Consider the following 6,647-nt stretch of genomic DNA (forward strand, 5'->3'; position numbering starts at 1 on the left):
TATAGCCAAACTGGCCTCTATAAAAGGAATTTTCTATTTTCACTGCAGTATCTTGAGAAAAGGAGAGTCTGGGCCCTTGGACTGACAGGAAAGCATTTGGGAAAAATCTTGCTGGAGAATCAGAATGGGCTCCTGGGTAACTGATGGACTGGGCTCAGATGCAAGGAGGATCACTACAATATGACTCGTGGCAGAAAATGAACTTTGAACTTTAATAAAAACCAGTGTTGGATACAGTTTTAAGTTGTTTGCTTTTTGTATGCTTAAACCACTTTAGCTATTATACATACAGCTTTCTGTTTATGAGGACTCGTGGTCTGACAGAAAGGAACCATGTTTAAATGCATGGCAAAAGGATTCAGAGAGTGCAATGAAGAATCCAGAAGTAGTGACAAGACACCACAAAGTGATCAAGACTTCAGCCAGGAGCAGAGCATGGAAAATAATGACAGTCAACTTTCAGCAAAATGTTGTAAGCCTTCCTTTGCAGATATTTTTAGAAAAACTGGGGAGTACATGCCCCAGGCAGGAGGAGAAGGGGCCAGAGGATTAGATGGCTGGATGGCATCACTGACTCAATGGACATGAGCTTGAGAAAACTCCAGGAGATGGTGAAGGACAGGGAAACCTGGCATACTGCAGTCCATGGGGTTGCAAAGAGTCGAATACAACAACAACAACACCACACAACAACAGCAACACATGCCTCTAGGAAAGAGGGTTCATGGTATTTTATTTGTCTACTAATGGAAAGGGTGACTCTGGAATACTGAGGAACTAGGGAGACACAATGAATAATTTATACATATGAAATCTCTATTCAGGTATTTCCAGTTTCTCATCTACTTTCACTTCCTATTTTAGATTTAATATTTAATGAAAAAGAACAATTCATTTAATTACAAGCTCTAACTAGATTTTTAAAACATCACTTTGAGCTTGGGGGATACTAGGTGTCAAAGTAGTAAGATCTCAATATTTATAAGCTCCCTTAAGACTTTAAAGTTTTAATTAATTTGATTCTTACTAATTCACTCTTAATTTAAATTTATTATATTTTTGAATATTATTTCTATGATTAGGGTATTCATAGAACATGTAACATTTCCTTATGACCAGGCTATTTTAAAATGACAATCCATAAAACAATGAGTCTATTTAGATAGTACCGTGGTGATCACTGAGGCAAATTTGAAGACCACAAAGCCAGAATCCAGGGTGTCCAAGCTATGTCCCACTTATAAATAAAAACTAAAACTTAGGCCTTTTTAAGGTTAAACTGCAATTTAAAGTATGGCAATACTGAAAGTAGAAAAACTATAAAGAAAAAAAAAGAGGAAGAAAGAAAGATGAATCTTTTCAGGGTATTTTGAAAAGAAATGTGGGGTCATCTAGTGCTGATATGCCACAATGGAATCCTGTCTCTGTAGCTAATTCATAATTACTATTTCCCAAAGCCCCCTTTGAAAATTAGAACAAATAACGGCTAGCAAATATAGCACCATTGTTGTAATGACTGAGGTCTAAATACAGCCATCTTTATCTAATTGGGTTTTATAATCCATTTTCTTGCCACATTAATCCTTAATGATTTTTACAGCAAGGGTTTTTAATCTGGCCCACATGGCCAGACATCAGGGAAGTCTGTGACTCCCTTGAGAATGTACACAAAATGTTTTGTTTCTTTTCTCCCACCTTGGGAGAGTAGTTTCATATCATATTTCAGATTCCTAAAGAGATTTATGAAAATAATTTAAAAAGCACTGATTTGGAATGTCTTTTAAGTGAACTCTAGGTGATTTCCCTGGTGGTCCACTGACTAAGAATCCACACTCCCAATGCAGGGGGCCCAGGTTCAATCCCAGGTCAGGGAACTAGATCCCAGATGCCACAATGAAATGATCCCACATGCCGCAACAAAGATCAAAGATCTTGTGTGCCACAACTAAGACACAGCAAGTCAAATAAATAAATGAACTTTGATTTGATGTATCCTGTTATCTCTTAAAGAAAACCTTTTGTGGGGATTGTGGTTAGCACTTGGCATTTTCATGAGGCCCTTGGTTTGATCCATGGTCAGGAAACTAAGATCTTACAAGCTGTAAGCTATACGCTGTAAGCTATACGTGTGGCAAAAACAAGGAAACAAAAACAGAAGAAAATTATCATCTCATTTGTAAGTATTAGACTAAGATTTGAAAACACAAAGAGTAGCAAAGAGTAGTAAAACTATCTTTTGGGGAAGAATATCTGAAAAAATATTATGAGCGTATTTAAGATTCTACCTCCATCAGTTCAGTTCAATCTCTCAGTCATGTCTGACTCTTTGAGATCCCATTGACTGCAGCATGCCAGGCCTCCCTGTCCATCACCAACTCCCACAGTTAATTCAAACTCATGTCCTTTGAGTCAGTGATGCCATCCAACCATCTCATCCTCTGTCATACCCTTCTTCTCCCACTTTCAATCTTTCCCAGCATCAGGGTCTTTTCCAATGAGTCAGGTCTTTGCATCAGGTGGCCAAAGTATCAGAATTTCAGCTTCAACATCAGTCCTTCCAATGACTATTCAGGGATGATTGCCTTTAGGATGGACTGGTTGCATCTCCTTGCAGTGCAAGGACCTCTCAAGAGTCTTCTCCAACATCACAGTTCAAAAGCATCAGTTCTTCAGTGCTCAGCTTTCCTTATAGTCCAACAAATTAAAAAAAAAAAATTATTCTTGTTGCTGCTTTCAGCATTCTCTTCCATGAAAACCCAGAGCAGTTTCATTCCCTTCACATTCTCTGCTATGAAGTTTAAGAATTACTTTTTATATTAGTCTTCATGTATTTTAGCCTTTTTTCAGACAAAAGTTCATCATTAAAATTAGATACAGACACCTCTGCTACAGTGGATAATACTTTAGCCTTTGAAACCAGAATATTTGAGTTCCAGTTCTGCTATTTGCTAGTTCTGTGGCCATGAATAAGTCATAATACCTCAAATCCTCTACTTCTTCTAATTTAAAAAAAAGATGTGGGATAATAATAGAACCTATTACATTTAAATGAGGTGATATGAAGAATGCCTGGTACAATAGATTCATTCATCCAGCACAGCTTTCTCAAACTCTTAAAATTATTCTCATTAGAGATTATTACTAAGATGCTGTAAAAAATTCAGATAATTCAAGTCACTAACTAGTTTTAATTATTTTTACTGTTTTCCAGCTTTCAGTTCAGTTCAGTTACTGAGTCGTGTCCAACTCTTTGAGACGCCATGAATCGCAGCACGCCAGGCCTCCCCATCCTTCACCAACTCCTGGAATTCACTCAGACTCACAGCCATCGAGTCAGTGATGCCATCCAGCCATTTCATCCTCTGTCGTCCGCTTCTCCTCCTGTCCCCAATCCCTCCCAGCAACAGAGTCTTTTCCAATGAGTCAACTCTTCTCATGAGATGGCCAAAGTACTGGAGTTTCAGCTTTAGCATCATTCCTTCCAAAGAACATCCAGGGTTGATCTCCTTTAGAATGGATTGGTTGGATCGCCTTGCCATCCAAGGGACTCTCAAGAGTCTTCTCCAACACCACAGTTCAAAAGTGTCAATTCTTCAGCGCTCAGCCTTCTTCACAGTCCAACTCTCACATCCCTACATGACCACTGGAAAAACCATAGCCTTGACTAGACGGACCTTTGTTGGCAAAGTAATGTCTCTGCTTTTGAATATGCTATCTAGGTTGGTCATAACTTTCCTTCCAAGGAGTAAGCGTCCTTTAATTTCATGGCTGCAATCACCATCTGCAGTGATTTTGGAGCTCCCCCAAAATAAAGTCTGACACTGTTTCCACTGTTTCCCCATCTATTTCCCATGAAATGATGGGACCAGATGGCATGATCTTCGTTTTCTGAATGTTGAGCTTTAAGCCAACTTTTTCACTCTCCCCTTTTACTTTCATCAAGAGGCTTTTTAGTTCCTCTTCACTTTCTGCCATAAAGGTGGTATCATCTGCATATCTGAGGTTATTGATATTTCTCCCGACAATCTTGATTCCAGCTTGTGCTTCTTCCAGCCCAGCGTTTCTCGTGATGTACTCTGCATATAAGTTAAATAAGCAGGGTGACAGTATACAGCCTTGATGTACCCCTTTTCCTATTTGGAACCAGTCTGTTTTTCCATGTCCAGTTCTAACTGTGGCTTCCTGACCTGCATATAGGTTTCCCAAGAGGCAGGTAAGGTGGTCTGATATTCCCATCTCTTTCAGAATTTTCCAGAGTTTATTGTGATCCACAGAGTCAAAGGCTTTGGTATTGTCAATAAAGCAGAAATAGATGTTTTTCTGGAACTCTCTTGCTTTTTCGATGATCCAGTGGACGTTGGCAATTTGATCTGCTTCCTCTGCCTTTTCTCTAACCAGCTTGAACATCTGGAAGTTCATGGTTCACGTATTGCTGAAGCCTGGCTTGGAGAATTTTGAGAATCACTTTACTAGCGTGTGAGATGAGTGTAATTGTGGTTTACTGACATAAAATTGACATATAACATTGTGTAAGCTTAAGGAGTACAACATGTTGATTTGATACTCTTATATATTGTAAAATGATGCCACCATAACATTCATTATCTAAGACCTGCATCATGTCACATAATTACCATTTCTTTTTGCAGTTAGAACATTTACAATCTAGTTTTTCAAGTGTATGATACTGTATTGTTTATTATAGTCACTATGCTATATATTAGAGTCCCCAGAACTTATTAATCTTGTAACTGGAAGTTTGTACACCATTTCCTTTTTCTCCAACTCCTTTTTTAACCACAATCCTAGCTTCTGTTTTTATGAGGTCAGCTTTGTAAAATTCCATGTACAAGCTGTATCATATGGTATTTCTTTCTCTGCTTGACTTTCTTCACTTAGTACAATGCCCTCAAATTCTGCGTTGCCACAAACAACTGGATGTCCTTTTCTCACACTGGCAAATAATATTCCTATATGTTTGTGTATGTGTGTATGTATACACATATGTATATATGTATATATCATATATATATCAATATATATGCACATCTTATTTATTGATTCATCTACTGACTGTGGTGTTGGAGAAGACTCTTGAGAGTCCCTTGGGCTGCAAGGAGATCCAACCAGTCCATCCTAAAGGAGATCAGTCCTGCGTGCTCATTGGAAGGACTGATGTTGAAGCTGAACTCCAATACTTTGGCCACCTAATGCAAAGAGATGACTCATTGGAGAAGACCGTGATGTTGGGAAAGATTAAAGGCAGGAGGAGAAGGGGACGACAGAGGATGAGACGGTGGGATGGCATCATCGACTCGATGGACATGGGTTTGGGTGGACTCCGGGGGTTGGTGATGGACAGGGAGGCCTGGCATGCTGTGGTTCATGGGGACACAAAGAGTCGGACATGACTGAGCGACTGAACTGAACTGACTGTTACTTTGTTTCAATATTTTGGCTACTGTGAACCATGCTACAATGAACATGCAAGTGCAGCTATCTCAAGACCTCATTTTCATCTCCTTCAGATATATACTATGATAGTGCGATTGCTGGGTCATATGGTACTTCTAGGTTTAACTTTTTAAGGAACCTCCATAATGTTTTTCACAGTGGCTGAACTAAGTTACACTCCCATGAACAGTTGATAGAATAATGACTAAGTATTGCCTTGAGAATTTAAAAATAATACCTTTTAACTGAAAAGCAGTATATGTTAAAGAAACATTTGTTAATTCAAAAATGAGGGAATTCCCTGGTGGTCCAGTGGTTAAGACTCTGCTTCCAATGCAAGGAGGGTCCATTTGATCCCTGGTCAGGAAACTAAGTTCCCACGTGCCATGCAGCACAGCCAATCAAATTAAAATAAATAAGCAGATGCCTCACTTCCCAAAATTTAAAAAAAAAAAAGCATAGCCTCAAACTACAAATGACTGCTAACTTATAGTTCCTTCCATTTATACCCATATGTCCTAAACGTGAACAGACTTTACAGCCTTTATAATATTTCATACATTATCTATTGCATATTGCTTTTATTTAGTGGTATATTATCATCACTTCTCATGTAATAAAACATTTACAACATAATTTTTACAGATTTTATAAGATCTAACTGTATGGCTATTCTATATTTAGGTAACCCTTTAATTCTATAAGTGTAGGGTCATACAGGTAGGCCATTACAATAGATTTGCAAGTTATCTTTTTTTCTCCATGATTCTGATTTCTTTTAGCCATAATACTTATTTTGAAATTTCAAACAATATTAGTGAAAGATGCTCACCCCTCTCCTCACCTTTGGAAGGCCTGGGCTAAATATAAGGGCTTAAATAATTGAATCAATGCTTCCAAGGGAAGACATGAGCTAAAAGGGGAGGTGAGTAATGATTTAACTAACCTCACATTGTTGGACATTTAGGTTAAGTGAGGGCTTCCCACGTGGTGCTAGTGGTAAAGAACCCATCTGCCAATACCAGGTTGGATCTCTGGGTCGGTAAGATCCCCTGAAGAAGGGAATAACAACCCACTCCAGCATTCTTGGTCTTCCCTACTAGCTCAGCTGGTAAAGAATCCGCCTGCAATGCAGGAGACTCCGCCTTGATTCCTGAGTGCGGAAGATCCCGAGAAGGGATAGGCCAACCACT

This window comes from Ovis canadensis, chromosome 4 (genome assembly GCF_042477335.2).
Source record: "Ovis canadensis isolate MfBH-ARS-UI-01 breed Bighorn chromosome 4, ARS-UI_OviCan_v2, whole genome shotgun sequence".
Taxonomy (NCBI): Eukaryota; Metazoa; Chordata; class Mammalia; order Artiodactyla; family Bovidae; genus Ovis; species Ovis canadensis.